The sequence below is a fragment of the Lithobates pipiens genome, unplaced genomic scaffold, assembly GCF_037356315.1.
Source record: "Lithobates pipiens isolate NorthernLeopardFrog02 unplaced genomic scaffold, aLitPip1_a1.2 Scaffold_10, whole genome shotgun sequence".
Classification (NCBI taxonomy): Eukaryota; Metazoa; Chordata; class Amphibia; order Anura; family Ranidae; genus Lithobates; species Lithobates pipiens.
Genome location: NW_027507686.1, coordinates 36,093,722 through 36,106,888, shown reverse-complemented (window position 1 = coordinate 36,106,888; position 13,167 = coordinate 36,093,722). Strand labels below are relative to the sequence as shown.

At 40.7% G+C, this 13,167-nt stretch overlaps 2 long non-coding RNA genes across 2 annotated transcripts; one reads left to right on the top strand and one right to left on the bottom strand.

Annotated features, from left to right (window-relative positions):
• Nucleotides 1-5,974: 5,974 nt before the first annotated feature.
• LOC143941661 (uncharacterized) lies at nucleotides 5,975-6,810 on the bottom strand. Its single transcript, XR_013264348.1, has 3 exons — nucleotides 6,664-6,810; nucleotides 6,220-6,353; nucleotides 5,975-6,077 (listed from the first exon to the last, which is right to left on the bottom strand). It is a non-coding gene; the product is annotated as an uncharacterized LOC143941661 (long non-coding RNA).
• Nucleotides 6,811-11,251: 4,441 nt separating this feature from the next.
• Nucleotides 11,252-12,037, top strand: LOC143941650 (uncharacterized). The gene is made up of 3 exons (XR_013264337.1): nucleotides 11,252-11,347; nucleotides 11,659-11,792; nucleotides 11,935-12,037. It is a non-coding gene; the product is annotated as an uncharacterized LOC143941650 (long non-coding RNA).
• Nucleotides 12,038-13,167: the final 1,130 nt, after the last annotated feature.

Here is a 13,167-nt window from a genome sequence, read left to right as displayed (position 1 = left end):
TTTGTTCACTTACAGTTGTTCTAATTTTGCGCTCAAAAATTTTGCAGGGTTACTATTCCTGTATCATACATGATGACGCTGCAGAGCTGCCAACAGCCCAGAGAGCTGGATGTAAAGAGGGAGGGTGCCACAGCTAGCTGGAGCAGGGGTAAAGTCAGTAATGAAGCCTCTTCAGCCCCCCCCCCCCGACCTAACAAGCACCTAACCCTTGCAGTGTGGAGGGGGCTTACTGCAGGGGCAGATTTTGTATAATTCCTGGAGTTTGTCTTTAGGATCCATATTTTATTGAAAGAGTTGTGACAGAAAACCTCATTGCAGCAACCAAAGTTCATATTCCCACACCTTTCTTGAGCTAAATAGATTTGGTTGGCTGCTCAAAGCCACAGCTCTTTGCCTAGCTGTTTGCACAACTTTAAGATCTAATCAGAAAATGTACCTATTTATCAGTTTCAGCTTCAACATTTTATTTAGCTTGCCTTTGTTAGATATAAAACAACAGAAAAATCTTTTTTATTTATTTATTTTTTATTGCATAATACAGACAGGGCATTCACTCAAGATAAAGCAATTAACATATGCTGCAATTTCACACATCTAATTACCCCTCCCTGTGTGCGCAAAATGCAGCCCACATTTCTGGGTCTGTCGCTTTATAATGTCATGCCCATAAATCAGCACTGGGTGGCAGTGTGCTCACTTCTTCCTGTGACATTGATGCTCCCAGTTTAATTGGAAGTTCATTGAAATACATAACATTTGTTCTGATTGACATAACAAAATAAGTATGGAAAAAATGAATATTGAAAGTTTTGAAAATATAGTTTACTAAATATATAAATAAATGCGCACACAAAATAATAACTGTGCTCAAAATGGAAGGGATGCAATGGTATAGTCAATAATAGTACAGTAAAACCTTGGTCTGAGAGCGTTTTGCAAGACAAGCAACATTTTTAAGTAAATTTTGACTTGATAAACAAGCAATGTCTTGATATACAAGTAGTGTCATGTTACAACCGAGTATAAAAGAGGAGAGAGGCACCTCTAAGTGTAATAATATGGTTACATATAATGAAGGTACAACATTTAGCAACTCACATGGTTGATGATTAAAAGAGGCACATCTACATCTAAGTATGCAGGCATCCGGGGTAAAGTTGTCCACATAGACCGTCCTCCTCACCACCACCAACGTCATCCCTTCCATGCTGCGCTTCACGAGCGCTTCAAGCCTCGCTTTCAAATCGCTCTACTGCAGGGTAGTCTTCCCGGTCGCGATTGCAGACTGACAGCAGTGAGAGCCGGTGGTGTGGAGGACGGTCTATATGGACAGCTTTACCCCGGATACCTGCATAGTTAGGTGTGTCTGTTTTAATTATCAACCATGTGAGTTGCTAAATGTTGTACCTTCATTAAATGTAACCATATTGCTACACTTAGAGGTGCCTCTCTTATCTTTTATGCCCCGTATACACGATGGGAATTTTGATCGGAAAAAGCCCTGATGGTTTTCCCCATGGGATTTCGCTTAAGCTGTCTTGCATATACACGGGCACCCCAAATTCCGACCGTCAAAAACACGGCGACGTACAACGGGACTAGAAAAATGAAGTTCAATAGCCAGTAGCCAATAGCTTCTGTCTCGTAGTTGAATTTGAGCATGCGTGAGTTTTTGCGCTTCGGAATAGCATACACAAAATCTGAATTTCCGATAGAAAGTTTTTCCATCGGAAAAAATTGAGAACCCACTCTCAATCTTTTGCTGGCGGAAATTCGGCCAGCAAAATTTCCGAAGGAGCATACACACGGTCGCATTTTCCGCCGAAAAGCTCTCATCTGTCTTTTGCTGGCCTAAATTCCGACCGTGTGTACACGGTATTATACTCTGTAGCTCCTGCTGGATTTTATTATTATTACAAAGGATTTATATAGCGCCGACAGTTTATGCATCGCTTTACAACATTAGGGCAGACATTACAATACAATACAATTCAAGACAGGGGGAATCAAAGGGCCCTGCTCATTAGAGCTTACAATCTAGGAGGGAGGGTCAAGTTATACAAAAGGGTAATAGCTGTGGGGGGTGAGCTCATGGAGAAAATAGTGCAGTTGTTAGATGGAGGAAAGTTTTCAGGGATCGCCTAAAAGTGGATAAATTTGGAGACATTCTGACAGATTGGGGTAGTGAATTCCAGAGGATGGGCGAGGCTCGGGAGAAGTCCTGGAAGCAGATATGGGAGGAGGTGATGAGGGAGCTAGAGAGCAAGAGGTCTTGGGAGGAATGAAAAGGGCGAATAGGTTGGCATTTTGAGACTAGGCTAGTGATGTAGCTGGGGGCAGAATTGTGGATCGCTTTGTAAGTAAGTGTTAGTATTTTGAATTTAATTCGTTGGGCAAGTGGCAGCCAATGGAGGGATTGGCAGAGAGGGGTAGCAGACACTGTGCGGTTTGTAAGGTGGATGAGTCTGGCAGCAGCATTCATGATGGACTTAAGGGGAGATAGTCTATTTTTTGCTTTTTGGATTTTGCTTCTAAACCCCTTGTGGAGGCTTCCATTTGTGGATGGACATTTTGTGGTCACATTGTTATAATCTTTTTATGTGGACTATAAACGAAAATACCTATGAATAAATGGCTGTGGAACGAATCATCTGAGTTTCCATTATTTGTTATGGGGAAATTGGATTTGATATACAATTGCTTTGGATTACAAGCATGTTTCCCGAACCAATTATGCTCACAATTCAAGGTTTTATTGTATTCAGGATTCACTCTAAAATGTCTCGCTCAAAGAAGCTGAATACAAATTGGGACCACAACCTCGCAGCTCTCTCCAAACTGGGAAATTCTTTGTATGTGCTGTGCAAGGTCTTGTGTAAGGTCCTCAAAAATACTTGAATTTATTATTCACAAACAAATTTGGTATAAAATGCATGTCACAAATCATCCAAAACATCTCCAACCAACAGTGTCTAATTGCCAACATAAGCACCGACTCGGTAATGCATCCTGACTTATGAGTTTTAGGGAGGGGGGAAACCTTTTCATCCAAGCTCTGATGGATGATTTGTGACATTGAGGATGGATAATTGGTGACATGTGTATATACCAAGTTCTTTTCTGAGTGCAATTCAATAATAAATGAAAGTGTTATTGAGGAACTTACACAATGCTGGTGTTCTCTCTTTTTATTTCACAGTACATTTAAATAACACTGTTTTTATTATAATGCTTTAACTGCTTGCCGGCCCGTGAGCACTAGATGTGCTCCCCCAGGCGCTGGTTTAGAGGCACAGATGCGCGCTGCAATAAACAAAAAGGGGTCGTATAGGGGGAAGGCCCCATGAAGAACCAATCACATTCAAGCATTATGTTAATACAATATACAATTAATATTAACCTAAAAGATATTCATAGAATATTCTGCCTAGAGACATACTCAATGTCACAATGTTTGACCGTATCACCTTGGCTTGAGGCCAATGTTCTCAAAACACAATATATGTTCTTAACGTCCAGCAACTAAATGTCAACCGCAGACGCATCCTGCTTCACACTTCACCTTAGCACTTCTTGCACAAGCTAGCATGAGATGAAATTTTTTTCTAAAACATTATAGATTTAAAGAGTAACTCTACATTTCCTTACAATATCTAAAGAATAACTCTACATTTCCTTACACGCGCACCCCCTGCTAACTTGTACCATCAGTGTCAGCTAGCCAGTTAGTGTCCCTCCCAGCCAGTGTCAGTCAGTGCCAGATTGCTTGCACGCTATCACAGTTAGCCCTTGTACACACGGTCGGAGTTTCCGACAACCAAATCCGTCGGATTTTGTCTGACGGATTTTGTCCGAAACTGTTGCATACACACAGTCGGACAAAGTTGTCGGAAAATCCAATCTTTCAGAACGTGATGAAGCAATTTCATTATGATGGGACTACGTTCAGGCTAGTAGCCAATAGCTTTGATGTAGGAATTTGATCTGAGCATGCATGGCACTTTGTCCGATCGGAATTCTCTACACATGATCGGAGTATGTCCAATTGGAGCAGTTTGGCGGAAAATATTTCCAGTAAGTTGGAAAATTTGGTCCGACGGATATTCCGACGGAAACAGTCCGATGCATACCACACACAGTCGGAATATCCGACAAAACAGTCCGATAGGACACATCCCAATGGAATCTCCGACCGTGTGTACAAGGGCTTACACTATCACTGATCACCGCTATTACAAGTATAGTGTCTGTACGGATCAATATCTTGATCATGATCAGAACTATACTAGTGTACCCAATAGTATAGTATCCCCATAAGCACAATTTGTTTTGTTTTTTAGCAAAGACATGTAGCAGAATACATTTTGGCCTAGATTTATAAAGAAGTTTGATTTTATTCGATATGTTTTATAATAGAAAGTAGAAAATATTATTTTTTTTCCCCAAATTTAGTCTTTTTTCATTTATATAATAAAAAATAAAAAACCTAGTGGTGATCAAATACCACCAAAGGAAAGCTATATTTGTGTGAAAAAAATGATATAAACTTAATTTGGGTACAATACTGCATGGCCGAGCAATTACCAGTTAAGTAAAGCCATCCTGAACAGCAAAAAATGCCCTGGTCATGAAGGGGATAAAACCTTCCGGAGGTCAAGTGGTTAAAAACACTCACCCACCCATGCATAGTGCAATCCTAGCTGCAGTGCATTATTTTTGATGAGATGTGGTCAGATAATGAGCTGGATGATATGTGGGTAAGTGCATTTTGGATGGTTGTAGTATACCTTTAAAGGGTAGCACTTTGGGCTGGCAAGGGGGTCCTGACCTTTGCCACCTGATCTGCAGCACCCACTGCTGCCTTTCCTCAGTTGAGAGGACTTTTCCTCATCATTATCTCCCATTGGATGCTCTCCAGGTCCTGGTCAATGGTGAATAAACATTGCTCAAGCCTTCTGTCAATCTTGTAAGAGGTAGCTACTGTAGATAGTTGATAGAGATCTATTGATTTCTCCTGTTGTACTGTTCTCTTCTGCCACTAGGTGGCCGGGCACTTGGTGTCATTAGATGTGAGAAGGATATTTCAAGGTCAAGTTATGGGTATATGGAATATCTCAGCCAATGGGTAGGGGTTTTCTTGAATACCTTAGCCTGCTGGGAGAACCTATATACAGGTATTCGGGTGGAGTCAGATAATCTATGTTCTATGCCACCCAGACTGCCATCTGGGTGGACGTGTGTTGTCTGCCCTGGGCGGCTAGGCCGGAGACTGGGCCTATCTCAGGGGCATCTGGCTGCCAGCCTGTGTGAGGGCCTTTCCAGGAGTAAGAGGGTAGCGCAGGGTTGGGGCTGCGACTTGCAGTCCAACCAAAAGTGATGGTTCTGCCGGCCAGAGAACCTGTCGTGGTCGGATGTAGAAGGGGGGGTGTCATCACTAAAGGGACCAATCAACTTATTACAAGGGACCACAGTGAGCAACTGAAGCAAGTAACGGGGTGACATTCTCACCGAACGGGCACTGTGGAGAATCGGGAAACTTCAGGCGGTGATTAAGTCAGGGACCCAACCAGCAGAGGTGACGCTTGCAGAGCAGCCTTGTGTGTCAAGCCAGGGACCGAGCCGGTCAACAGAGGTGAAGCTTGAAAGTTATCTGGTGTGCCAAGCTAGGGACCCAGCAGGGAAGTACCACCGCAAAAGCCTTGAGAAGCTCATTGCATTCAGAGTCAGTGAATCAGAGATTCCAGTGAGAGACTAGGAGCTCAAGGGTCTGAAGAACTCTTGAACTTTGTATTAAGAACTGCAAATATTGTATCCAAAAGTAGGAAAAAAGGGGAGCAGGGGATTTTTATGCGGTACACTTTATAAAGAGACAGAGATTTCTTATAAAAGAATTCATGGCTTTAATATTTAGAAATATATTAAAAATATTTTGTAAAGACAAAAATAGAAAATACACTATTTATACAAAACAGTACATGACATAAGGCATAGGGGATCCTGAAAATGTTAGTTGCTGAGAATGATCGTATTTCCTCCCGACATGTTTCGCGTTTTTGCTTCTTCAGGGGAGTATGCAACTAACATGAACATAAACACAAAGAAAAAGTTTAAGAATACATAATGTACATCTATGCCGTACAATTAAGTACACATACAATTCAGAACATTAAATATGAAATTGGTCTCAATGTGCTTAGTCCGAGGAGGTACAATGCTTACCCAGGTATAGTCATTCCCAACATCGCAACACACAAGCCAATAGATGGTGGAATAGGTGGCAGAAATTATGGGACAGGATCAAGTGCTAAAAACAACCCAGCCCCATGCAGGGCATAGATGGAGGTAGACAAGCGCTAAAAAGATCAAAAACAAAATCCAGAGATAAGTGCTGAGTTTACAAATCCAGCACAGACATTGAAAAGTGTTACTTTGTAACAGAAAGGGTAAACGATAACATTCCCTCAATTATAAGAGGGAATTGGGGCTGAAGAGCATGCCTCCATATTAAGACAAGAAATACTGATTATCAGAGGAGTGAAACAATTGATTGTAATTATAATTGGGGTTACGTCTAATTAGTATATAGGTCATAAAAGGTAACTGTTTAGGATATATAACTTGTATGCTGTTAAAAATAATAAAGAGAAATAAAAATTTTTTTACCTGCAGTTATAGTCAAAGATGAAAAAATTAGTTCCATGTGATAATATTGATGCAGTACAGGTGCAACAGGTCACAATGAAAAAATCAATCGATTCATTGTAGTGTTTTGTAAATTACAGAGTGCAGCGCTATGCTGCCACTCTAAGCTTGCTGAACCTACAAGCAGATAAGGGGAAGGATGAAATAGATATAGGTATGTATGAGTAGGAAAAGATGTTACAGCAGTATAGAGTTCAACTGAAAAAATATATTTACCAAACAGAAAGGGTCAGCGTGGCGGCAGTGTCTGTGCTGAACCTGCACTACAGGTGAGATAACAGCGCTGCCTTTTAAATCCCCCATCCATCGAGCCGGCGTCTGACGTCACCGGCTCGATGCGGACAGCCATAGGTGGAAGCAGTGAGCATGTGCAAAGCCTTTCGAATCGGCATTTGAACTACCAACCCCATAATGCCTCAGTGCTGACACGAGGTTTGTTTGGATAGATGCTGATGGAGATGGGGCTGCGCTGGCTCTCCGCCCTTAAAGGGGCGGGAAGACAAAGGCCAGCATAAGGGGCAGATAAAGCGGCGATTGTCATGGCTTCTAACCCAAAAACGGATTACATGTCCCCGTCCACCTCAAATCGGGAGCCACCTGGGGAAATAACCCAGCAGCGCCCTTGGGTGTCCATATGCCCTTACATACTTGGAGCCAGGGGAGAAAAAAACAAAGGATCCAGTCCCAAACCACAGGATAGTAAGGCTTAGGAATGCGGTGTAGGGAAGAAGGGAGAGAGCAAAGCTCCTCAATGTGGACGGGACTCATAGAGAGCAACAGAGATCCCTAAGTGTGCAGACCATGAAACCCATCTTGGGCCAAGCACAGCGAGACATCAAGAAGCATATAGTGCATGTAAAACAATAATAGTAATTAGAAATGACATTTGTTGATATAAAGAAGTATTTTTAAATATGACATAGACATGGCAATAAAGAAAATAAAAATAAGAATTGAAAAAATAATAATTGACACAAAATAAATTGGGAAGGGGGTAAGGGAAGGGAACAGACAAGGGGAAGGGGGGGGGGGGGGGAAAAGGATGAACAAAAAGGGAAAAAGGGGGATGTCACTTCTCTCTCTCCATGCCAGGTTCCACGGGGGCTCACAGCTGAGGCAGGAGGGTCCATGAAACAGACAAGCAAAAATTAGCTATAAAAAAGATCTGTAGCTTATATTTTCATTGAAACCAGGATATTTTGTGGCTTTTAGGGTAAAGATCCACTTGGCTTTAGTTTGTAAAAGAAGCTTATCCACTGAGCCACCTCTTGAGTTTAGAGGTATATGGGCCAGGGCTGAGAATCGGATCCAGTTGGGGTCGAAGGCATGATGCATGCCAATATGCCTGCTTATGGCTGTAATTATTTTTTTTATTGAGAATAGGTTTGATGTGGTCTTTTATGCGGATAGAAAATAGTCTTTTGGTTTTGCCAACGTAAAATCCTCCACAACGGCATTGGGCTAAATATACAACGCCTGGAGTGGAACATGTGACGTGAAATTTCGGAACAAACAGACTGCCATTTGGCAGTCTGATCTTTCGAGAATTGTGTATATAGGGACACATGTCGCATTGCCCGCATGAATAAGTACCAAGCTGTTTAAGTTTAGTTTCCCCTGAAGGGTCCTGAAAGTGACTTCTAACTAAGCTATCCTTGAGTGATTGAGGTCTCATATAGGTGATTGATGGTACATCATTTATATACTGGTTGACAATGGGGTCAGCTTTTAGAAGAGGCCAAAACTTTTGAATTATAGCACGGAAAGAATGATGTTGGTTAGAGTATTTTGTAATGATACGTACTTTATTATCCAAATTTTTTTGAGTATTGGAGAAGAGAAGGGAAGTCCTATCTTTATTTTTTACTCTATTATATGATTTTTTCAGAGATACATGACTGTATCCACGTGCTCTAAGTCTTTTGTATAAATCATTGGCTGCGATCTTGAAGTCCGAGTCAGTACTACAATTGCGTTTGGCCCTTAAATATTGGCTATAAGGGATGCTCTTAAGGAGAGGTTTTGGATGAAAGCTTGTCGCATGCAAGACCGTGTTGCCAGCAGTGGGCTTTCTGTATAAGGCAGAATATAAATGTCCAGTGGCATCGATTTTAATAGTTAGGTCCAAAAATTCTATAGAGTTTTGACTGTAATTTAACGTAAACTTTAAATTGAATGAATTCACTGAGAGTAAATTAAAGAAAAGCAACAAATCTGATTCTGATCCTGACCAAAAAAATAAAATATCATCAATATACCTGTACCAGGCTGTGATGTTGTTTAGAAAAGGGACAAGGTCTTCACGCGCGAAGGTATCTTTTTCCCACCCCCCCAGGTACAGGTTGGCATACGATGGGGCGCATTTGGTCCCCATCGCAACCCCCTGTACCTGGAGGTAGTGGGATTGGTTAAATTGAAACACATTGTGCTTCAAAATAAAATCCAATAGCTTCATAACAAATTCGTTATAAGCAAAGAAATTTGAGCCTCTTTCTTGCAGATAGGAGCGTATTATTTGTAAACCTTTGGTATGTGGTATAGCATTATACAAACATTCCACGTCGATGGAGACCAGCCAGGACTGTGCCGGTAGGCTGATACCCTCGAGTAACTTTAGAAGATCGATAGTGTCCTTCACATAAGAAAAAAGGGAAATGACGTGCGGTGTAAGATGTTTATCTACAAGACTGCTCGCATTTTCTGTCAAACTATCACAGCTGGAAATGATGGGGCGTCCCGGAGGGTCAGTTAGGGATTTGTGCACCTTAGGAAGGGCGTAGAAAGTAGCAACTTTTGGATCTTTGGTATTTAAGAAGTTCCATGTGCCTTTATCTATAATACCTGATTTGTATGCACTGAAGATAATCGAACGATATTGTGTGTCAAAATGAGAAATTAAGGACACAGAAATTGGTCGATACCAATCAGAATTTTGAAGAATCTTATTACACATAGTGAGATATTGTGAAATATTCATGATTACGATGTTTCCACCTTTATCCGCAGGTTTTATGACTATATTTGGATTAGTTTTGAGTTGTTTTAATGCCGTCAATTGGTTATGCGTTAGATTGTGTTTATTGGTCGATGGAAAATGAATCTGTTCAATTGCCTGGCAAACTTGTTGGGTAAAAGCCCAAATATTTGGATTTGTGTTTAGAAGTGGAAAATTTTTTGACTTGGGTTTAAACGTTTCTAGAGGGGGAAAAGAAGCTGACTGTGCCGACAAGCCAGTGGGAGAGATAATCATCTCATCATCAGGGGGTACTTGGCCCTCTTCCCATAAGTCCATCAAATTAGAAAGGGCTTGTTGATCAGCACTATTTGCCTCATTGATGGATTTTGTTGTATTCATTTGTACAATAGATTGATTGGGCTTATGGAAGAGGGTTCTGAATATCAATTTTCGTGCGAATAAATGTATATCCTTTATCAGAGAAAATTTGTCCGAGCTTGAATCAGGACAGAAGGTCAGTCCTAGTTTCAGAACATCAAGTTCATGACTAGTAAGGACATAAGACGATAAATTGACAATAGACAGTTCAATCCCTGAGCTAGATTCTGGGTTAGTAGAGGGAGATTGAGTTAGATATTGGGTGGTTGGGGAGATTCTTTCCCTTAAAAAATAGGGGCGATTCGGAGGTCCGCCGGTAGGGGGGCACCACTAGGTGAAATAATAATATCGTTAGTGTTAGTGATGGGTAGGGATGATATAAGAGGGGCTGATTTGGTGAAAGAGGACGTGAGGGTGGTAGACATAGAGGTGTTACTGGAAGTAGAAGTGGACAGAGATGTGTTAATGGGAGTGGGGGTGATGAGTGGTGGGGGTGGTGGTGGGTGATGGAACATCGTTAGGGGACGAACAGGAACTTGTTTGGGAATGGAATAAGTGCGGGATGGTAAAGGGGTACTAAGGTGTTGATTGGGTGCTGCCATAGCGGCGCCCTCCGAGTCGCTTTTTCTCCTCTTTGGGAGTCTGTCTCCAGATAAATCCCGATAAATTGTGGAATGATTGGAGGGAAAAGAGGTTGATGAAGCACTGGATCTGGTTTCATCGTCGTTGTAGTCCCTCCTATTAGAGGGACGTGATGCTCTAAAAAACCTATTTTAATTTTTTCCATCTGCTGGCCATTTGTATGCCGAACCATTCGAGTAGGAATTACTGTCACGTGTGAGTTTATTTTGTTTTAGACGAATAATCTCTAGAGTATAATTCTCAATGTGTTCGGATAATTCAGATTCCTTACGTTTAAATTTAGGAGTAGAGGTTATTTTGGCGTATTCATCGTACCATTTTTTAATGGAATTATCTATCAAATCGATATCATGCGAATATTGGATGGCTAATAAAGTCATCATTGCTATTGAACATGTTTGCAAGTTTTCTTCCCATTTTTGCTTGATGAGATTATCAATTTTATTTATATTGGGGAATATTTGTATTCTAAGGCCAAAAGGCACAATTTGTTGATCAATATATTTATGAAAGAACTTTCTGTGCCAAAAAATTCTAACCTTACGTTCCAAAAGGCGTTACAAAACACTACAATGAATCGATTGATTTTTTCATTGTGACCTGTTGCACCTGTACTGCATCAATATTATCACATGGAACTAATTTTTTCATCTTTGACTATAACTGCAGGTAAAAACAATTTTTATTTCTCTTTATTATTTTTAACAGCATACAAGTTATATATCCTAAACAGTTACCTTTTATGACCTATATACTAATTAGACGTAACCCCAATTATAATTACAATCAATTGTTTCACTCCTCTGATAATCAGTATTTCTTGTCTTAATATGGAGGCATGCTCTTCAGCCCCAATTCCCTCTTATAATTGAGGGAATGTTATCGTTTACCCTTTCTGTTACAAAGTAACACTTTTCAATGTCTGTGCTGGATTTGTAAACTCAGCACTTATCTCTGGATTTTGTTTTTGATCTTTTTAGCGCTTGTCTACCTCCATCTATGCCCTGCATGGGGCTGGGTTGTTTTTAGCACTTGATCCTGTCCCATAATTTCTGCCACCTATTCCACCATCTATTGGCTTGTGTGTTGCGATGTTGGGAATGACTATACCTGGGTAAGCATTGTACCTCCTCGGACTAAGCACATTGAGACCAATTTCATATTTAATGTCCTGAATTGTATGTGTACTTAATTGTACGGCATAGATGTACATTATGTATTCTTAAACTTTTTCTTTGTGTTTATGTTCATGTTAGTTGCATACTCCCCTGAAGAAGCAAAAACGCGAAACATGTCGGGAGGAAATACGATCATTCTCAGCAACTAACATTTTCAGGATCCCCTATGCCTTATGTCATGTACTGTTTTGTATAAATAGTGTATTTTCTATTTTTGTCTTTACAAAATATTTTTAATATATTTCTAAATATTAAAGCCATGAATTATTTTATAAGAAATCTCTGTCTCTTTATAAAGTGTACCGCATAAAAATCCCCTGCTCCCCTTTTTTCCTACTTTTGGATACAATATTTGCAGAATTATTAGGGGATGAGGTACCTATAACAGTAATGTGTTTCTGGGATAGTGTGGACCAATTTATTTCTATTGTATTAAGAACTGTTTGATACTGTTACCTTAGGAGACATCAAACCTGCACATGCAGAAGTGCCACCTTGCTGGGGCCTTTCCCTGTGCAGCTGTCTTACTATTGAAGTCTCAGAGTCTGCATATTGAAAATGCAACCACTTAAGGGTGTCCTGGCCCTAACCCTCTTTCCCTTGCAAAATATAAAAAGGACCGTTAAAAGAAATAAAACTTCTTTTGTATCCAAGACATGTCTGGCGCCCAATGACTTTCACAATCTTTGCACCCACTATACCTCACAACCCACTACGTATTGAAGGATGTCAGCAGTCTATGGCCTCAAAGGTTCTTATTAGACTGGAAGAGGTTAGAGATTCTGCTACAATTGGTATTGGTGGGAGGAATAGTGCGCTATCATTGTGATTGGTGGCAAGAATAGTGTCCCATCCTTGGTGTCAGTGGGAGGAATAATGCCCCATCCTTGGTGTCAGTGGGAGGAATAGTGCCCCATCGTTTGTGTGAGTGGGAGGAATTATACCCCATTGTTGGTGTCAGTAAAAGAAATGGCACTTCATTAATGGTGTCAGTGGGAGGAATAGTGCCTTGTACTGGTAAGAGTGCCCCAACCCCAAGGGCCAGAAAAAGTCAAGCAAAGGGCAGCAAATGCCCAAGGGTCACAGTTTGGAGATCACTGACGTAAGGAATAACACTGACATACAGTATCTCACAAAAAAAGTAAGTACACCCCTCACATTTTTATAAATATTTTATTATATCTTTTCATGTGACAGCACTGAAGAAATGGCACTTTGCTACAATGTAAAGTAGTGAGTGTATAGATTGTATAACAGTGTAAATTTGCTGTCCCCTCAAAATAACTCAACACATTAATCCATTAATATCTA